The sequence below is a fragment of the Notothenia rossii genome (genome assembly GCF_949606895.1).
Source record: "Notothenia rossii genome assembly, chromosome: 11".
In the NCBI taxonomy this organism is placed as follows: Eukaryota; Metazoa; Chordata; class Actinopteri; order Perciformes; family Nototheniidae; genus Notothenia; species Notothenia rossii.
Window position 1 is genome coordinate 35,999,024 of NC_136910.1, and position 22,228 is coordinate 36,021,251.

The 22,228-nt window shown below is 43.1% G+C and overlaps 1 long non-coding RNA gene across 1 annotated transcript; it reads left to right on the forward strand.

The window, feature by feature from the left end:
* The first annotated feature begins 18,286 nt into the window (after nt 1–18,286).
* LOC307023492 lies at nt 18,287–21,370 on the forward strand. Its single transcript, XR_013803718.1, has 2 exons — nt 18,287–19,086; nt 20,035–21,370. It is a non-coding gene; the product is annotated as an uncharacterized lncRNA (long non-coding RNA).
* The last annotated feature ends 858 nt before the right edge of the window (nt 21,371–22,228 follow it).

Sequence of the window (22,228 nt, forward strand, 5' to 3'; positions counted from 1 at the left end):
GAGCACGCAAACCAGAAGGTGCCTGCAGACCCTGACTCGTGTAAGCCAAAGCAATTGCCTCCACAATCAAGTGAGAGAGCCGTTGCTTAGTAACAGGCTTGCCCTTCTGAGGGTTAGCCCAGGACACAAAGAGTTGGTCATTACGACAAAACTCTTTTGATCTATCCATATAAGTGCGTAAAGCACGGACTGGACATAGCAAATTCGGCTGCTGTTCCCCGGAGGGACACAGCGGCGGAAGAAATGCCTCAATGTCAATTGGGGTACATGAACCAACCACCTTAGGTATAAAGGCAGGGTTGGGCTTCAGCAACACTCTCGTTAGCCCTGGGGCGAACTGAGTGCATGAAGGATGTACAGATAGCGCATGAATGTCACTGACCCGCTTGGCGGATGCCAGGGCCAGTAACAGCACTGTCTTGAGTGACAGGTGCTTCATGCCAGCTTCTTCCAGGGGTTCGAGTGAGCCCATCTAAAACCACTGTCAAGTCCCATAAGGGCACCAGTGACCTGGAGACAGGAAGGAGCCTGCGAGCTCCCTTCATAAAACGGCAGACCAAAGGATGTTGGCTGGCCGTCTTACCCTCAAAGCCCACATGGCATGCGGCAATAGCAGCCAGGTACACTTTGATTGTGGAGAAAGCTCTGTGTTTTTCAATTAGGTCCTGTAGAAATGATCAAATCACTCCCAAAGGGCATTGAAAAGAGGTGTGCCCTTTTTGAAGGCACCAATCCTCAAACACCCTCCACTTACAGTCATAAAGAGACCTGGTGGAGGAAGCTCTCGCACTCTGAATAGTGTTTATCAACTTCTGCGGGAGACCCACTGTATTCAGATTATACCACTCACAGGCCAGGCCCATAGGGCCATGCGCTCCAGGTGTGGGTGAAAGATCGTCCCCCCCGCCTGAAACAGTATGTCTCTGCGTAGGGGGAGCTGCCACGGCTGACCGCACAGCAGCTGATAGATCTCCGCCAGCCAGTACATTTTAGGCCAGTGCGGAGCTATCAGGATCATTGTGTGGCGCTGTTCCCTCACTCTGGCCAGAGTTTGGGGTATCAGCGCCAGGGGTGGAAACGCGTACAGGAGGACCGGAGGCCAAATGTTCGCGAGCGCGTCCACGCCTAATGGTGCGTTTTGATCGCGCATTGAAAAGAAAAGCTGACAGTGAGCATTTTCTTTTGACGCGAACAGATCTACCGTGGCTCAGCCGTGACGCACCCACAGCTGGCTCACAACCATTGGATGTAGAGTCCGGTCTGCATATAGTGGTACGCCTCTGGACAGCAGGTCTGCCCCAAGGTTCATCACACCCGGTACGTGCATCGCTTTCAGAGAGAGGAGACGGCCGCAGCTCCACAAGATCAGTTTGCGTGTCAGCATGTGTAACTGGAGAGAGCGCAAACCCCCTTGTCAGTTTATATACGATATTGTGGTCGTATTGTCCGTCCTCACGAGGACATGATGTCCTCTGAGAAAAGGCAGAAAGCGTTTTAGGGTAAGGAACACCGCTAAAAGCTCCAGGTAATTGATGTGCGCCCGCTGGAGGTCTCTGCTCTAGAGACCCCTCACCGGGCGACCCTCGTAAATACCTCCCCAGCCTGTCAGACATGCGTCCGTGGTGACCACCTTCAGTGAAAGGACAGTCCCCATCGATACGCCCCGTACTAGAAAAGTTGGGTGTAGCCAGTGGCGCAGTGCCATTACGCATCTCGCCGTAACCATCACTCTCCGCGCGCCATGACGCGCGGGGTTTAGTCTTAGAGCGGCTACCCAGCGCTGAAACTCCCTCATGTGTAAGCGTCCCGGTCGTATGATCAGAATGGCTGACGCCATGAGCCCCAGTAACCGCAGGCATGATCTGAAGAGAACATGTTTGCGCAGCTGGAAATGAGCGAGACAAGCTCTGAAAGCTTTCACTCTTTCCTCCGACAAGCGGGCTGTAAAGGGCACCGAGTTTAGGTGTAAACCCAGGAAGAGTACAGTGTGCTGGGCACAGCATGCTCTTCTCTGTGTTTATTATGAAACCCAGGTTGAGCAGGTGCTTTACGAGGACATTTGTCTGCGTAATAGCCTCCTGCTCCGACTGTGCGAGGAGCAGCCAGTCGTCTAGGTAGGTTGCCAGGCGAATACCCTGTTGTCTCAACGGGGCTATCGTGGCTTCTGTACATCTTACAAACACCCTTGGACTGAGAGACAGCCCGAAGGGAAGTACTCTGTATTCGTAACAGACCCCCTGAAATGCGAACCTCAGATATTTCCTGTGTGGGTAATATACTGGGATATGGAAATACGCATCCTTCAGGTCGACTGATGTAAACCAGTCGTTTTGTCGCACGAGACGCAGCAGAGATGTGTGAGTGAGCATTCTGAATTTGTATCTTTTTAGATACGCGTTCAGAGCCCTCAAATCTAGTATTTGCGGTGCCTTCACAGACCCGTTCATTGTCCGCCTTTTGAGAGAGGCCGTAGCTGCTCTCAAAAAGGGAACAAATGGCGGGCTGTTTATTGGTTTTATTGTTTTTATTGTTTTTTCTTTAATTTTTTTGACCCTTCGAGGCCCTCCACCTCTGTCTTCCTTCTTCTTGGACTCGCATCTCTTCTGCATAGAAGCGAGCGCAGATCCAAAAATCCCCTCGGGAACGATGGTTATGTCCAGCACATCCTCTCTTTCCCGGTCTGGGAGGTTGGTGAGGTTGAGCCATCTAGCTCTTTCCTGCACCACCATAATTCTCATTGCCTTGCCCGTGGCCTGGACGGCGCAGCGTTGAACGCGGAGACAGATGTCCGTGATCGCGGCTATCTCGTCCAGTACTGCCGGTCCAGGATTACTCGTCATTTCCTCGCAGAGCTCCGCTTGGTAAGCGGTTAGCAGCGAGGAAATGTTCAAAGCCCTGGCGGACAATGCTGCGGCTCTGTAGGACCGTTCAGTCATGGTTGACTGGAACCGGTCCGCCTTTGCCGGCAGCGTGGGGTTCCTGCTTGGTGTAGTCGCCATCCTTGGGAGGAGGTGAGCTGCCACCAGCGGTTCCATCGGCGGTATGCGGAGCAGGCCGAGCCTCTCCATACCGTCGCAGTCTAGGGAGGAGGCACCCTGGATTGGGGCCTTGTTGCTGAAGGGCCGGTCTCTCCACGAGACCGACACCTCATCCAACATCTCCGGGAAGACCGGCAGGAGTTGCCTCTATGTCCTCGTTGCTTGGGGCAAATTTTTCCCCTCGTAACGGGACCTGGAGGTCTCCTTGGCCATTTCGGGCCATGAGATGTCTAGTCTGGCCGCGGCACGCTGACACACGGCCTGCAGGTCCATACTCAGACAGGGCGAAGCTGGTGTGCTATCGCCCGGGAGAGCAGCCATCGCTCCCGGCGTTGCCGCCTGAGCCGATGACATGAAGACGTTGTCTTCCTGCTCATCAGAGTCGGACAGGAGGAATCCAGAGGCATCCTCTTCGTCCTCCGTATAGTCCAACTCCAGGACATCTTCTGCGAGCGAGACCATGGTGAGGTCCAGCCGGGAGCCCCAGCTTGGTATAGCGTGGGGCCCCGCTCGCACGTCCCTCGCTGCCACCGAGTCCCAGCCTGACACGACGCGGGACTCCGGTTCTGCAGCTGCCACTACTGATGAGCCCCAGACCGACACAGTGCAGGGGCTCCATCTCTGTGGCGGACGCCCTCGTGGCCTGATTTCCGTCCGGTAAATCAGAGGACATGAGGGAGTCCTGACCCGACAAGCTAGCTTGGCGAGCTTCACGGTGAAACGGGCACAATGCCCGCATGAGCAGGGGTTGTCGATAGCCTCCTGGGCATGTTGCAGCCCGAGTCAGGACGAGCAGACCTGGTGTGCGTCTGTGTCCGAAATCTTCAACCCGCAGCCGCAGAGCCTAGCCTCTGATTCCCTGGCTCCTCTGGTGTGAGGGAGAGACGTGTCCATCTTGTTTGCCATTATGGCGACGTGGGAAGGACGCGCTCGTAGCAGGTTTGTTGTTGAGAAAAAAAATCCTCTCCAACCTGTCGTTAATCTGGAGAAAAGACGACGGTGTAGGATTTATTCCCGAAGAATATTAACTGGTGTGTTAATATTCTTTCTTAGTCCTATTCTTCTCTGGTGTGAGAAGAAAGAAAAAAGCGTCCTCACCATCGGGGTGTCGGTAGCGAGGAAGGTAAGCTAGCAACAGGTGTGCTGCTAGCTTGAATCAAAACCTTACCTTTTCGATTTCCGAAGAAAAAAGAAAAAAAGGTGAGGTCGAGTGTGGTACTAACTGGTATGTTAGCACCGACAGTCTTCTTGCAGAAGTATATATAAAAGTAGCCGGCGAGCGCCCGTTGACCGAAGCTAGCTTGGTTCCGTCTGTGGACTCTGTGAGCTAGCCCGGCGAGAAGAGGTGTTTGAATGACGCATGCGGCGTAGCGGAAGCTACTTATAGGGGGTGGATTCCCTGACGCTGACCTCAAGATCACCTGCCAATCAGGATTGGCGTAATGAGATTGATACTTCTGTTTGCTCCGTGGATGAGGCACATCCCATAGTGAGACATCGAACAGAGTGTTATGAATGAGAACAATGCTGTCACTGATTAAAAGAATGCAAGCAGGTTCACTTAGTATAATGCTTCATATATACAATAAAAGGTTAATGCTTGATGTATGATAAAAGGAATGGACATGTAGGTGTGTTTTTGCCACATGTTGACAGTAGGTATTATTGAGAAATCCAATTTAATCAGAATGATGTTTCTGATAACCTGATGAACATAAGTCCAATATTAATTATGTTTTACTTATTTTTTTGTTATCTGCCAACTCCTAATGTAAATATCTAGCCTTTTAAATGCTGCATTTTTTGGATTGACTTGACTTTCCTCACTGGAAACTGCTGCCTGCCGCGCTGAAAAGCAAAATAAGAGCTGTGAGATGACAATTAAGTGAAGTTGTAGAACCCCGATATAAAGCTCTGTAAAGCCGAGGTTAGCTCTAGATTTTGGTGATAATCACGTGTAGTCTCATCATTGCCGATATTGTTATACGTATGTAGCTGCCTTAAGATATACTTTTAAAATGTGGAAATGTTTCCATGGATGTGTTTGGACGACATATTGGTTTCTCACATTTTCTATTCTGAATAAACCAAGCAAAGCACATTTGATTTGTTTCCTCTAAGGATGCAGACTGAAAGCAGCTGGATTGAAGCTGCTGGATCTTTTCCATACATTTCTCCTTCCTCTATGTATAGCTCAGAACACCTACACACAAATGTCAGCTCCTCTGTACAGCTCTGCTTGTTCACTGATAGTAACTTGTTACAGAGAACATTGTTCTGTCTCCTCTCAGCTACATCTGTGCTTTATTAGTATTCAGCCAACGCCTCAGTCTGGGGACACCAAAGTGAGAGGATTATGTATGAGTTTATTAGATTGAATGAGCTCCCCATTGAAATCAGGACAGCAGAAAGCTTGCACATCTTCCGGGGGAGACTGAAAACTCATCTCTTTCGACTCCACTTCGATCGATAGAATTACTAACAAAGCACTTATATAGTAATAAAGGACTGGCTTATCTAAAGCCAGTTGAGTAGCACTTGAAATGTTTTAGCTCTATGAAACCTGATGTACTTATATGATTCTGTTTTCTTCAAGGTTGTATCTTGTTGGTCGAACGCACTTATTGTAAGTCGCTTTGGATAAAAGCGTCAGCTAAATGCAATGTAATGTAATGTAATCACAACAGGTTGTGCTTTGCCGGCGCCTTTGAAGAGACACAATAAAGCATCCTCTAAGATTCCCCAACACAGATAAGGCAGTTTTCTTATTGTTTCAAGTTTCAATAACCTTTTCTTATCTCCTTCCAAAAAACTATTCCTTTTTTAAAACTCAGCCCTCTGTCCTCTGACCTCATCTTTATTTCTGACACTTTGAGCTTTCAGCCAGACCGGCCTCCCATCATTAAGAAAGTATTTTTGTTGCGTTCCTCCTCCATCTGCAGCTCCGTGGGTGTATGACTCTCTAGTGGCGATGGTTTATAGGTCTTTCCTATATGTGGAGGCTGATAAGAGCTTAATGCATTGCTCTGCGTCCAGCACTGCCCCATCAATCACATCATGGCTGTACTTCAGTGTTGACCATGTGTTTGTGTACCGGTGGTGGGGAGTGTGTGATGAGGGCTGAAGGTTTGATTACAAAACACATGCATAAGCTTGATGATATATCACAAACTCATGGCGCCATTTAATGATGTTAAATTGATTTTCAGCTTTCATCACATCGGCCATTTCTGCAACACATACTCCAACACATTGTCGGAAGGGGCTGAGGAATTAAAACAATAAAACAACCTCTTATATTAAAGACCGTGAAGAAAGTAGCACCATCTATCATCACACATTTCTACTGAGAAAATCATTGTGTTGCCACAGGAGACAAACAGTGTGGATAGGGCTGACTGCGTGGTGAGAATGGAAATGAGCCTATCAGAGCAGAGCTGACAAGCATCATATCTGTCTTTCCCTAAAGATTTGTCTGCAAACGTGAGAGCAATTAATGTTAAGGCCAAGTCTAGAACAGCCGATACAACTCTTTTTCATTTGAATGATGCCAGTCTGGTGAAAGAGTGGGGTGCAAACACAGAAGGCCTGGCAACAAATCTAAGTGTTATCTGGCAAGAATGTTGAACCTGACATTACTTTTCTTGGATTGCACAATGGCGTCATTTGCTGGGATGCTGCGGTGGGTAATTTCATTCTTAATGTGAACACTCAATTGGTATGATGTTGTCACGTAATGGTTTTTTAGAGATGTCAAATATTGTCCAAGAGTATGTGCATGTTTTGGCCTCTGATAAACCTTCAAATCTATGAATCTCTTACTCGAACTGGACTTCCTGGATTGTATTTCATGTGGCTTCCCAGGAAGAGTTATGGGCTTTGAAGTAATTTTCTCGTTATGGCCAAAGGGTTGATTTACAACTTCTAAGTCTGTCATGTCACGCCATTGGTCCCAAAAAGACATTTTTCCAATGACTTACATTGAGAAAATGTCATCTGTAAATCAGCAGCTTAGGTCCTATAAATTGTAAAATGCTCGAATTGCACTAAAGTAGGGTTATTTCCTTGGGCAATCCTTGGGAAGCAGAAGATGACCAAAATGATGATCAACATATTATCAGTTGGCAGCTGAGCCTCTTTAGAGTATTTTCAGCTTTTTAGCAACTTTTGTAGGCTGAATGGGAGCCTGCCTTTATCTAGTTCTCTTCATGCATCCATCTCCCTTGCAACATACAGTAGCTGCTAACCTTTTTAATGTATTATTTATTATAGAGATTCTCCATACATCCATTCAAAGTTAGGTTATCAACCTAAAATAAACACATACTACATTACATAAAGCATACACAACAAAAGTCTGTCACCATAAACACATATTTAATCCAAAGCACTCACCGGCTGCCCGTGTGCCCTGTGGCTGAACAACCCATGACTGACAAACATTTCACTGGCCCTTTTTAAGATGGCTGACGGTCCCTCATCAAATGAGTCCCAAGGGAAACAAAATACTGGAACCAAGGTTCCCTCCCAACTGAGACCTATTTTTCATGACATTGACAACCCTGCACAACTAAACAAGTAGCTTAATGCCTAATGATTGAAAGAAAGAAATAGAAAATAAATGAATAAACAACCAAAATTAACTCCACAGACACCTTAAAATACTGCCAGACCGGTGAAGCCATTTTGGGGAGCTTGTTTTGCCGCGCACAGAGAAAAGTGTCATGTATTATACATATTGTGATCGGCTCTCCTGATCGGCCTTTATAGAGAGCACAGATCGGCGGCCGATCGATCGGAGCATCCCTACTAATCAATGTATAATTACTATTTTGGACCTCAGCTCCTATTCTTCTGAAGTAGTCCTGTTTTATGCCTACAAATGCTTCATGAAAACTGGTCCAAAGTTGATGTAATTAACCTTTATAACCCGGAGCCCATTTGTGATTTCCAGATGGAAATGCACTTCAGCAGCTCGAGTGTGCAGTTTGTGTAACTGTATGATGTGGAGCCCAGCAGTATGACACATGCATGGGAAAGAATGACTCAATATGTGTTCTCTGGTAGTCCCTTTGTAGAATCAGAGTGCGTGATCCCGCTGATCCTGAGAGGCAGACATCATCGCTCATGATTGTTTTAGTTACGTCGTCTGTGCCGAACAGTGATGGAGAGTCCAGAATGACTGGGTTGTCCGGCGCTTCATCATGTTGGATTAAGTCAAGTGTCTCCGGCGTGGCGGCGTGCCAGCGGAGGTCAGCTGGGCAGCCGGTCTATGAAAACACAATCGTCTCCCTTCCTCTCTCCGTCACTCTAACAAGGGAGAGCACTACAGGGAGGGGAGGTTTAACAAGCATGTGGAGTTTTTCGCCAAGATAAGTATCTCTGAAAGAGGCCCCGCTCAATTCAATTGTGTGTGTGTGTGTGTGTGTGTGTGTGTGTGTGTGTGTGTGTGTGTGTGTGTGTGTGTGTGTGTGTGTGTGTGTGTGTGTGTGTGTGTGTGTGTGTGTGTGTGTGTGTGTGTGTGTGTGTGTGTGTGTGTGTGTGTGTGTGTGTGTGTGTGTGTGTGTGTGTGTGTGTGTGTGTGTGTGTGTGTGTGTGTGTGTGAATGGGACTTACTGGAGTGTGTCAAAATAGTTATAACCGTGTCAGTCTGGGTTAAATCCACCATAAAGATGAAGACAATACTCTACAAAAATTCCAATATGAATCTGATCACTTTATCCACATTACACTTATTGACGAAAAACCCAGTAAAATAAATCTATAATCTGATTACATTTGGTGTTCTGAGTATTGGCCTTCACCGGAGAGTCGTCTGTACCGAAGCAGCGATTCCATCTGGTGAGAATTGAATTCTCTTTTAGACAGTCATACTTTTGAAAGAAAACCATGGGGAAACAAAACACCCTTCATGCATGTGTTGATAACAGGAATGAGGTATTTCCAGTAAGCTACATCATACTTCCAAGGAAATCAAGTAATTTCAGGTTACTGAATCAGATGCAGTACTCAGCAAATGCTATCAATGTAGACTTTATTCGGGAATGTTATACAGACATATTGTTCATTTGAAAATGGACTCACATTTCTTCTATGTCACCCTCTGTCTGAAACCGGCTCAGTTGTGATTGGTCAACCACCAAGAGATGTCCTGCCTCTTAGCATATCACGTACAATGTGTTGGAGCACTAACCAATAGAATTGCTAGTGTTAAATAGTGATGTCATTATGTTAGGATAGTAAACAAAGGAGTCCCATCAAGGCGTTTCAGGCAAGGGGAGGGAACCCCGGGATTTAAGCCTTTACAGACCATTACATGCACAAAAACCTATATGCCTCACTAAAGAAACGATAAAACCCAGAAAAGCATAATAGGGCCCCTTTAAAATGAGCAGGTATGGGCGTAATCTATCAGATTGTAACGTAATCCGCCAGTTTGACTTTGGGCATTTCCTCATGGGAAGAAATGAAAAACAATTCCTATCTACTTCTGAGAAAGCATTCAGTCAGAACATTTTTACATCACCTTGTTTCCTGTTGTAATCATGTTTTCACACCACAGCCCCTTTAGTGCCAATCACTGCACAAGGAGGAGGAGGAAGAGGAGGAGGCAGCAAAGTTTCCCTGCACAACTATCGCTCCATTCAAACCTGGACGTGTAAAGTAAACACAGCTTGCAATCTGCAATCAAAGATCGGTGTTTCTACATTGGCAAACATGATGAGGTGAGTCAGGTGTGACAGGTAAACACACAGCGTTGCCTAGCAGCCTCGTGATAAGGTGTCTGCGTTTGTCAGTGTGGGAGAAAAACTTATCTGCCCACATTTCCATTACAGGCAGGTGTGTACTGTATGTTGATGTATGATAATGAAAAAGTCAGATAAACTCACACAATCAGTGTTCCATAGGAGAGTCCACGCGGTCTGCACAGACGCTCGTGACTGTGAGCAGTGTTTATTATCTCCTGCATCCATTACTTTTTGTCGTCCAAGCTCTGCTCACGCGGTCAATTTCTAATGAACTCTCCGTGTGAGAAATGAAGGCAATAAAGAGGAAGGAGATGAGAAGAGGACGCCGAGGTGCTGTGTGCACTCTGAGGCGTTATAAAGGCAGGGATATGTATAATGTATTCTCCCCTGGCCATGGCCAAAGTCCCTACTCTGTATCATTTTTATGGCACGATCCTTCTTGGATGCCACCGCTACACCAAAGGAGAATTCAACTCAGCAACGCCCAAGCTGAGGGATTACATGGGTTCACTTTCTCTCCTTCTCGCCTCAGATTCACATCTCTTCTCTCTCCGTCACCATGCACCATTCCTTTCTTTCCGCACCATTCCTCCTTTCTCACCTTGTCTATTCTCTCTATTTCTGTTTCTCTACTTTGATTCAGCTCATGTAATCCATTCATCCATTTATGTTGCTCTCTCTCAGGGCTTTAACAGTGGGAGCATGGACAGTGTGGTAAGAATACACAAACATACTGTCAAATATTTCTTATGCCCTCTCAGGAAGCAAAGAGAGTCCAAGTGTGAAACTCATGTATGGGCATGTGTGAGCCAATAAGATGAGAGTAGGGTCCCAGTATGTCACTTTTCACACAAAAGCGTGGTACAAAAGCATGAAAATGGTTGATTTGACTTATTTTGACTCAGAACAGGAAGGCAATCAGTGTTTTCTGTGGAAATAAAACTCTATTGCTTCTTCTAGGGTGTTGATTAAGGAACGGTCACTTAACAAGATTTAGGCGTCGCTTGATTGGAGCCAGAACAGTGCCTTTGCATTTATACAATTACTCTCTTTGAGATTTGTAAGTTATAATAATAATTCGATTTTTGTATCTTCATGTCATTCTTTTTGCAGTGACATTGAGGGGAAGGATGTCAATGAGAGAGTGATCTCCATACGAAGAAGAGATTGTGACTTCCTGAACCCGCCATTAACTCCGGTGAAACAAATTCACCTGGAACGCCAACCCACAGGTAGGTCACATTCTATTTCTGTTTCCATGCCATTTGCGCCGGATATTTATGTTATCTGATTTTCTGTCCGTCCCATTCTCATTAACGCTTGATCTCAACTCATCGTTTATGGAATTTGTCATTTATAAATAATAATAATAATCCACATTAAATGCCTGTACTTCTTTCATTTATGGAGCAATGCAAGTCCTGGACTGCATTTTCCAAAACACCGTCCTGCAAATATTTGAGAAATAAAAGCCTTGTGTATTAAAATCAATGGTTTCATTTCAAAGAAGACTTGAAGTTTCAAACAGAAATAGGAATTGTTGTGTTGAAAAATAAATATTGATAGAAGTTCTTTCCCCTACGCAGACAGTCAGGCAAACGCCTAACATGAAACTTTTCTATGACATAGTTTCGATTTTCCTTTCAGATTTAGTTTTTAATTCCAATACCAAAGACCTGTCCAGGGTCCAAAAGCATGCAGGTTTCCATTTCCATTTATTTCATTCAAATGCATATTGTAGAAGTATTACTTCAACAGTCATTTGTCCCGTGCAACTCATTTCCTTTGTATAAAAAGAACATTATTCATTATTATCCCGCTCACTCACTATCTTCCCTTTGTCATCTTGCCTCCTAAAATCTTCTCTCTCTAGATAACCTTTTACTTTTAAAGCCGGTGCATTGAATATGTTTCATTAATGTGCATAGAAAAACGCAGTAATGTATTCCTGTGTGGTTACGAACAAAAATAACATGTTCCTCTTTCAATCTTTGGATGTGCTAACACTGAGACATAACACCTTGGATATGATATGATGTGGAATCTACCACAGAAACCTATTCTGATTCATTGAAAATGGGCAGCTCATATCTCACATTATGAATATCTCATTAAAGATTTGCAGTGCTGTAAAAATGCCTTTTATTGATATTAAAATGTCAGATAAGAAATATATCACATGCACAAGAATAAAGCATCATCTGAATGAAATTGTAACTAATGATAATACAGTGACTCAGGACTTTTAAGCCCTGGTTCTTACTCTGAAAAGTATTGCACAGGGTAATAAAATGTTGATCATCCTTTAAGCTTTGTCTGGAGAGGAGCCTTGGTGTTTTTCTGTCAGCGTGATGTGGTTGATATATGAAGTGTCACCAGTAGGCCTCGGTCCCTCCAATCAAATTCCCCAGCACTGTGGAGGCTCACTAAATCACCTGCTGCCCCGACCGCCGACAAAAGAGTCCAGGCTGCAGCACATTCAGATGTTTGTCCTCCTATAAATCGAGGAAATAACCCGGTGAATTTCACCAAAAACACACAGGTTGTCAGTATACACATGCATAGATTCCAAAGGAGCCTGAAGCAACAGAGGGAATGTAATGAGAGGAGAGCCACAGGTTTAGTGTCGGAGTTGAGACTTTTAGAGGGCTGCTCTCATTAAGCAGCTGCAGAGCCGCTGTTATAGTCACTGCGGGGCCAATCACAGCAAAGAGCTGAACCACGTAGCCTTGGAGCCAGACCAATGTTGCAGGTTGATCCAACAGAGAGAAGCATCTGGGCTACTTTTGAAAGCACCTTGGTTTGTTTGTTGTCTGGCATTATAGAAGCATTTAAAGAGGACATATTTTTGCTCATTTTCAGGTTAATATTAGCATTTTGTGTCTCTTCTGTGACATGTCTCCATGCAATGTTTAAAAAGCTCTTTATTTTTCTCACTGCCTGTGCTGTAGCACCTCTTTTAACGCTCTGTCTGAAACCAGAGCCCAGTCTGCTCTGATTGGTTAGCTGGCCGGCTCTGTTGTGATTGGTCAACCGCTTAGAGATGTCCCACCCCTTAGCCTACAATGTGTTGGAGCGCTAGCTAATAGAATGGCACGTGTTACATAGTGAGGTCACTGTTAGGAAAGTAAACAAAAGAGTCCAGTCGAGGTGTTTCAGGCAGGGTGTGTTTGGGAGAAACTCCCTCTTTAAAACTTACCAAAATCAGGCCAATGTTGCCATTTAACATTTTTGCATAGCATCATCTGTAAATATTTTGTTGTTGTTACACATGATTTGACATCATCTGGACTATTGTATTCAGATGTTCGATACAGTGTCAATGGTCTCATGTTGCACCATTTATCATTCAACAACATCTCCATCCTAATGGAATATCTGAAAGTGTATTTGAAAATGTCAAAGCATGAATTCCGATCAGGCTGCATGGCAATTGAAAGCAGTTTTATACATTTACAGATCTGGGGCCTCATTTATAAAGGGATATACACTAAAAAAATGGCGTACGCCAGTTTCTATGCAATGTTTGCGATTTATAAAATACTAATTTGACGGGGAAATGTGCGGTCACAAATACGGGAGAGACGAGAAACTGCGACGCTGTTGGCAGAAGGAAGAATGGAGAGAAATATGTGGAAATAATACCATAAATAAAATGTTACCTCTCATTTATCATATATGAAGAATTCATTTTCACAAATTGATTAAAGCCAATCTTAAAATGATTTAACAAACACCTGTTTGAGACTCCTCAGTGCACACAAAAACATAACTGGGAGAAATAAATAAATATGTACATGTTATTTAAAACCACCTTGAATATGTTGTGTTAATGTTATGAAATGTTTTCTCATAAATGATGCGGTAAGCAGGAGGACAGCATTACGTCTAAACTGACACCGTTTTGCATTTCTATAGGTTGTAGATACGAGCATGGTTTTATTATATAGGCCTAGCCTACTATCATGTTTAATCATGTTTTATGCCGTTCGTCGGTAGTAAAATTATGGAAACTAAGAACACCATATGTGGTCAATTGTACAGCTAATATAACACAACACATAAGTTGTATTTCCTTTAACTGGTGGATTATGGGTATGTAGTTGCTGATCGAAAGCTGGAACACAAAACACCAAATACAAACAAATAATTCAGATCCAGTCGTCATGACTCCACTCCGGAGGGATTCCCCGATCATTTCTTACAGTTTATCATCAAGTGGGGATCTCCTGTCCCCGGTACAAACACACTGCCTGAGGAAGGCTATGTGTATTTTTTTTGTCATTAACCACTTATTTATTTATTTTAGTGACGATCCGACCTCCATGTTGCTACTCTGGTTCAAACTGCATCCACCAAACAATATGATTTATCTCGACCTTCCCAAAATAACCAAAATCTGACACGGTGTGAGATGTTTTTTTTAGCTGTTCTGTCGTCATTTTCTGCGATCTTCTCCATGCAGTCAGTCCAAATGAATGGACGTTTCTTTGACTATTTATAGGCAAATATGGGCGTTACGTGAAGCTGCACCGCATTTCGAGTCGATTGTGATTTATAAAGGGAAACAGGCGTAGGAAGTGCCGTACGCACTTTCCTCGTCGTTACCCAATGTTCGGTGAATCGGAAAATCTCGGAACATTTATTTACCTATTTTTCGGATTTCTACTACGTAAGCAACCTTCCCACGTGAATCCTACGCACGGCGTTATACATGAGGCCCCTGAGCTTTCATGAGAAGATCAGAGTCACAGAAAGCATATGAAACATAGGTTATTCGTTCATATTCACTGCATTTATTCATGCATATTTGTATCTCAACTCTATCTCACAACAATAATATAAACATACTTCTTGTTTCTTTAGCCAAGTATTTTTTAAAGCAATATTATTTCAATCTGTGTTTTCTAGGGAAGGGAGTGCCACATTTGTGTTTATCACGCCACATCAAGTCATAGGGAGATGGTCAGGGATGATAGTTGGTGTGTTCTGGGGTCTTGGTTAGCCTCTAGCGGCTGAATGTTGTTGCGCAGCTAGAATACATTTTCTTGTATGTGTAAAAGTGTAGAATAATGATTTATTCCCTTTCTTCATCTTCTCCTCTTTTAGGGGACGAAGGCCAAACACAATGTGATCATCTTCCAAGGCTCCAATCTGAAAGACCACTTAAAACAAATTGTTTCAAGCAGCGTAACTTCCACCTATGAATCCCGCTGTGGGGAGGTTTGATGAATTAGCAGGGCTTAATTAGAATGTGCTATCTCAGTGGGGCTTCATGAAATCAGAATAAACACAAGTTCAAACTTAATGGAGTGCCAAGACGCAAGAGCGCTCTCTTTATTTCTCTCTTCATCAAAACAGACTCGCTTAAAAACACGCACACATAGAATGTGAAGGGTCAGAGTTTTTGTTGTCATTTCACAACATTATTGCTCACTCTGTATTTCTCTCTTTATAAATCTCCTTGGCATGTTTTCCCATTTGTATAGGCTTGTTAGGTTGTTGTTAGCAACAATAGGAACACATTTGAAACTTTAAATGTTATGCTGCTTTAATTACCTGATTATTTAAGTTTCATTTATGTTTTTTAAGTTTTTTAAGCTTTGCCAAAGAGTATTTTCCCCAAGGCGTTTGATTATTAGATCTAAGTAGAAAGAAAAAACAACAAAAAAACTAAAGTGTAAGAAGCTCAAATTGTCTGCAGGGCTTTGAAAAACATTATAAAACTCATTTTAATTTGAAAAGTCAAGACTCGCCGAGAAGAAGGCTCCTCCTGTCTGATACACTGAGAGACAAAGGCTCAAAGGAAATGTTTAACACGTTTCACTTGAACTTAATAGTTTTTAAAATAATTTCACTTCTTTATCATCATGCATTATTAAGTGGTGGCGAGGAGTCCCAGTTGAAGGTGATATCATTTAATAAACCTTTCTCCTTCAATCCTGGGATAACTGATGTTACATTACATTACATTGCATTTAGCTGACGCTTTTATCCAAAGCGACTTACAATAAGTGCATTCGACCAGGAAGATACAACCTTTAAGAAAACAGAATCATATAAGTCCATCAGGTTTCATAGAGCCAAACATTTCAAGTGCTACTCAACTGGCATTTAGAAAGCCAGCCCTTTATTAGTATATAAGTGCTTTGTTTGTAATTCTATCGCTCGAAGTGGAGTCTAAAGAGATGAGTTTTCAGTTTGCGTCGGAAGATGTGTAAGCTATCTGCTGTCCTGATTTCAATGGGGAGCTCATTCCACCATTTTGGAGCCAGGATAGCAAACCCACGTGTTTTTGCTGACGGGAACTTGGGTCCCCCTCGCAGTGCGGGTGCAGCGAGCTGTTTGGCTGATGCAGAGCGGAGTGCACGTGCTGGGGTCTACGGTTTAACCATGTCCTGGATGTAGGAAGGGCCAGATCCATTCACAGCATGGTACGCAAGTACCAGTGTCTTGAAGTGGATTCTAGCAGTTACTGGAAGCCAGTGAAGGGAGCGGAGGAGCGGTGTGGTGTGGGAGAATTTGGGAAGGTTGAAGACCAGACGAGCCGCTGCATTCTGGATGAGCTGCAGAGGTCGGATGGCACATGCAGGTAGACCAGCCAGGAGGGAGTTGCAGTAGTCTAGGCGTGAGATGACGAGAGCCTGGACCAGAATCTGCGCTGATGTCTGGGTCAGCTGGGGACGTATCCTCCTGATGTTGTAAAGCGTGTATCTGCAGCAGCGGGTTGTAGCAGCGATGTTTGCAGTGAAGGACAATTTGTTATCTAGGACCACACCCAGATTCCTTGCAGTCTGAGTCGGGGAAACAACAGAGGTGTCATGATTGCAGCGCTTTAACTTTGTGTTTGGACGGATAATGTTTAATGTTGTGTTTGGAAGAATTACCATAATGTTGGGATCTGTTGCGATGCAATCAGATAGGTTGGTTTATTATCTAAACGACTTATTTAAAATGTTGGTTTAAATCCAATTGCACAAGAAGAACTGTATCCAAGTATGCTAATCCTCCTGCAGAAAAAGTCTGGATAATTTAATGGATGTCATCAGACAGAATTGTTCGCATTAATCATTCCTGACTCGTGAGTTTCTGTGAGATAGTAGCCCAGGAACAAATATACTTCCACATCCACACAGCTTTATAGTAAATGGCTGAAAACAAAGGGATCTGCATGATAAGGTTTTTCCACTCACGTATTTCTTTGGCAGGCAGGCGGTTAGGGAGTGGACGGGCAGTGAGGAGGATTTCGGGCTCCAGCTGGGAAGATTTTCTCTTCTGCAGGAAACATCAGAGCCAGCGCAGAGCAGGAAGCCAGAACACTTTGTCTTTGACTCAAAATATTATCAGGCCATGGCTGCAAACGTACTTCAAGGTTTTGAGAGCAGACTGTTCATCAGGACCCATCTCTGTCTCACACACATGAATCTTGCGTCCTCTTCTCTTTCGGAGAAATATGTGAGCTTCTTTCAGAGCTGCCCTAACTGAGTTTGATGCAGCTACTCATCAATTTCCGTTTGCTTTGCTTTACTCTTTTTGGAAAACACAAGCAGTTTTAAGCCGAACGTGGGAAACAAAGCCATTCGGAGAAAAAAAATTCATGAATGATGTTATATTTGTAGAAACAGTTACCTAAACTTGTCACCCTCCCTCTGCCCTGAGGATGATTAAAAGGTGTGCAGTCTGTTAGCAACTCCACTGTGTATCTCTATGTTGTTTACTTTATCCTGCGAAGCTTTAGCTCTGGTATGGATTGACACTCGGCGTCACAACACCAGTGGATCACAAGCTAATGTTTGAACAATTTGGTGTGGGGTTATATGTCAAAAAGCAGTTTTTAAACCGTTATATATTGGGAATTTTAATGGGGTCATGAGAATGCTGATTTCAGGAGAGCCAAGCATGCTTTTATCTCAATATGTATTCTTTCTTCGGATGAAGATCTTGTACAACTCTGTTATTATGACTGTTTTATTTATATAGCACCTTTTATAACAAACTGCAGCTCAAAGTGTGTACAAAAGAATGACATCTGGCTTTTCTCAGACAGAATGTACTCTTTAGTAGTTCACGGAAAATATTTCAGTACTTTTTGATATATTTATGTGAGGAAACTTGAAACTGGGTTATAAGAGTTGCCCTCGGTCACACTAGAATATATCCGGATTTCATGCCAGTTGAAGTGAGATATGACCCCCATTTGATCCTGCAGTATTTGTTGATCACAGGGATAACAGATTATACAGAGTATGCGTTAAGAGTAGCCCTCTTCACTGAAGATTAATACTGGCTCCAAAATCGTTAAACAAGCTTCCCATTGACATCAGGACAATGATAGTTAACATATCTCTCATCACAAACTGAAAACCTGTTACCTGTTTGCCTGTTCCTTGCCTTAAATAAATAAAACAACTTAATTGTTTAGCCCATTTGAAAATAATGCACAAGCACGTTAATGGATTGGATTGAAGGTGTATTTGAATTGAATGCACCTTCGCTTGGATAAAAGCATCAGCTAAATAAAATGTAGATATGTTAATGTAATGTAAAATGGCCGATTGCATGTAGTCCTGTATAGAGAGGCGAAGTCCTTCCCTTTCCGGGGGACCTCCATGGGACCTTATTTCGGAAGAATTATGTATAGAGAACCGAAGTGACGCGTCGTAAAACCCGGAAGTAAGTTAGCATTTTTAGCACTTCCGGTTCCTTCCTCAAAAAGCAATGCATTTTTTCCATAGGGTTTTGGAAAATAACTCGAAATAAGGTCTGTGGTTGACACAAATTTAAGAGGTAATTGACGTTTTGTTCTACGACATTAAATACATCAGCAGTGACCCCACTGGGGATCTTTGAAGAGTTTACGTGTCTGAAAAACGATGGTTGTTACCGAATGGCTGAATAGGACTACAGAAATTGTCGAGGCTGTTGTACGTCATTACGCCGAACACGTAAAGACTCCCGCTAAGTTTGTTTTCCCCTGTTTTCTGCTTGAAAGCAAGTACCTGCCTATCTTTAGTATCTGTATATCTATATCTGACCATTAGAATCTGTATTTTTGAAATTGTCGTTTTTAACACCGTAGTTTTACAAATTATAGAATAATTAATTACCAGTGTTTTCCAATTTTACTTGGCAGTTCGTTTCGTTGGCTAACGTTAGCTAAAGCTAGCGCTACTAGTTAGCTACGCAATGGTTTGTTGCTTTGCTCCGGGTTGCAGCCACAGGTCTTCGCATGAAACGTGCTTGTTCTATCGTTTCCCGGCCAATGTTTTCCAAAGGAGAGTCTGGATTCGTGCCATGAGGTAAGCTGACGTTACATTTTTGTCCATGTCACGGTGAAATGTAAATAATGGGTAGTGACTGTATCGCCGTTATAGAGATGGCGCTGCTGAAAAGACCGCAACATAATAATGAAGATAATGAATACATCCTATTAAAACCTGTGTGGCTTATATGATAAGTCTTATTAGTACAAGCAGCATAACGTTTCACCATGTAACTAAAGATTGTAGTCAGGGAAATCAGTTTGACATATTGAACTAATAACAAATCACCTCTGGCTGGCAGAGAACTCTCTGCTCCATAGCTTCTCTTGGACGTAAAATCACATGTACATTTTACATTTATATTCAATTTAATATTCCATCCCTCACATACTTTTGTATATATAATAACTTATATTTTGTTTTTCTTGTTATGCTGCTGCAACACAAACATTTCCCAAATTGGGATCAATACAGTAATATCTTATCTTAATTAATTAAGAAATATAACTATTATAATTAGTGTAGCAGCTGACACCTATTTTCAATATGGATTAATCTACCATTTATTTCTTTAGTTCAATTTTCATCTATAAAAATGTCAAAATAGTGAAAATGTTCACGAGACTTATCAAAGTGCAAGGTTATATCTTTAGATGTTTTGTTTTAGCCTATGTACTGTATGTCTTAATGCTCTTACAGTATATGTGACGGTGTGACTTCCATGAAACTATATTTTATATCTTGCCAACAGACGAGCTGACACTAACACTCTAACAACCACAACATTGCAAAGGCGAGTAAATGTAAATTAAAAACAATTCACAATTTTTGTATTTCTTCTTCCTTGCAGTGAGGTGAAGCTGACCTTGCACTTGGTGCCAGTAAGGATGTTCCTCACGCAGGCTGAATGTTTCTCCTTCCTTACTGACAAAGAAGCCCTTGATTTGCAATGCTTCACTAATTGTCATTTCCCTGGCTCTGTAGGGACACTTTACCTCCAGCACAGCGGAAGACCCTACCAGACCATCCGGAGATGCCCCCAACAATCCTGATAGGGAGAGCCACAAACCTGACTCTTGGACCTTCATCTGAGTTGCAGTGGTGAATGCCCTGACGCCCTCACATTCATTCATAGTCCCCCACTGTACAGACAAAACACCATCAAGGGCCTGTTGTTGCCTTAGCACCCTGGCAATAAAGGAAGCAGTCACACGCTTTGACCTCAGGACAGCTCCAAAGTGGCTGGCAGTCAACCTTCCTTTCCTGAACAAATGCCAGTTTGGGTTGGTTCGCTGACCAGTGGTAGCCACCTGAATTGCCCTCTGTTGCTCTTCAGACAATGCCATGCTTGCCACAATTGCCTCAGGTCCCTGATGCCCAACAGATTTGATCATTTCAGGAACAGTAAGTGTTTCCAAGCTGTAGTGTTCCTCTTCTGGCTCGGGGGAGAGAAGCCAAGAAATTCCTGAGAACCTGCCCCCGAGTCTGTCCCTCAGCCAGTCACGATCTTCGGAGGTGGGCTCTCTTGTCAGCAGGTTAAATTAGTTATTGGTTTCAACAGTCACATTAAAACAGTTACTAAATCAGCTTACTATCACCTAAAGAACATATCTAGGATTAAAAGACTAATGTCACAGCAGGATTTGGAAAAACGTGTCCATGTTTTTATCTTCAGTAGACTGGACTACTGCAATGGTGTCTTCACAGGTCTCACTAAAAAATCTATTAGAAAGCTGCAGCTGATTCAGAACACCGCTGCTCGAGTCCTCACTAACACTAAGAAATTGGATCACATCACTCCTGTTCTGAAGTCTTTACACTGGCTTCCTGTGTGTCAAAGAATAGATTTCAAAATACTGCTGCTGTTTATGAAGCACTGAATGGTTTAGGACCACAATGCATTTCTGACCTCCTGCTAAATGATGAACCATCCAGATCTCTCAGGTCTTCAGGGACTGGTCAGCTTTCTGTCCCCAGAGTCAGAACTAAACATGGTAAAGCAGCGTACAGTTATTATGCTCCAAATATCTGGAACAAACTCCCAGAAACCTGCAGGTCCGCTGCAACTCTTACTACTTTTAAATCCAGGCTGAAGACTTTTCTTTTTGTCGCTGCTTTTAATTGAACTATTCATATCTTAGACTGCACTGTAACTTTTATCCATGTATTTTTTCTTTTAATGTTTCTTTTATTAGCTTTTCTTTTTAATGACTGATTTTAAATGCCATTTTCTTAATGTCTTTCATTTTTTTGTAAAGCACTTTGAATTGCCTTGTGTTGAAAAGTGCTATATAAATAAACTTGCCTTGCCTAATAAAGATTTCATGTGACACATAAAATTGATTTGTTGATGGGAATTAATGTGAATAAATTAACTCTAGGTTAACGGTACTCTTGCTATCACTACTCACCGACACTATAAACCTTGTCCCTCATGCTAGCCCTGACAGCACCGGTAAGCACACCTTCATCTAGGCTGCACTGTAACGTGTCCTGACTTGTAGTGGTTCTCTCCTCTATCTACACTGTTCTTGTCATCTTTGTAAAACGATATCAGACTGGTAATTGACACAGCCATGACTTCTAGTTAAATTCAGTGTGGCTAAAATGAAAAGCTTTGTTAAAATATGCAAGCACGCGAAAGTCAAATTCAGCTTTATTGTCAAAAATTCTACATGTGTTATACATCCAGAAATATCGAAATATCGTTTCCCACAGTGTGACATGTATACATAAAACAAAAAGGGCCTAGATAAACGTGGTATACATTACACAAAACGGGCCTAGATAACCGGGGTATACAGTTTAAAATGTTAATATATTTAAAGTGTTCAAAGTGCAGTTTCAGTGCAAGTCAGTTGAAACGATCTTAAGTTGGCGTGACGTTGAAGTCGTGCGACCCTGCTGCTGTACTGGCTTGTAGTTCGTTTATAGCATAACGTTAGCATTTCGCTTTTGGCGACTAGATTTATGATTCAAAAATTATAAAAGTAGGGTTGACTAGATTATCCGGCTGAACAAAACGTGATCCCTCTCTTAAATATGTGTCAACCACAGACCTTATTTCGAGCTATTTTCCAAAATCCTATGGAGAAATTGCATTGCGTTTTAGACGAAGGAACCGGAAGAAGTTTACTTCCGGGTTTAAGGACGCGTCACTGCTGCTCTCTATTGTAAG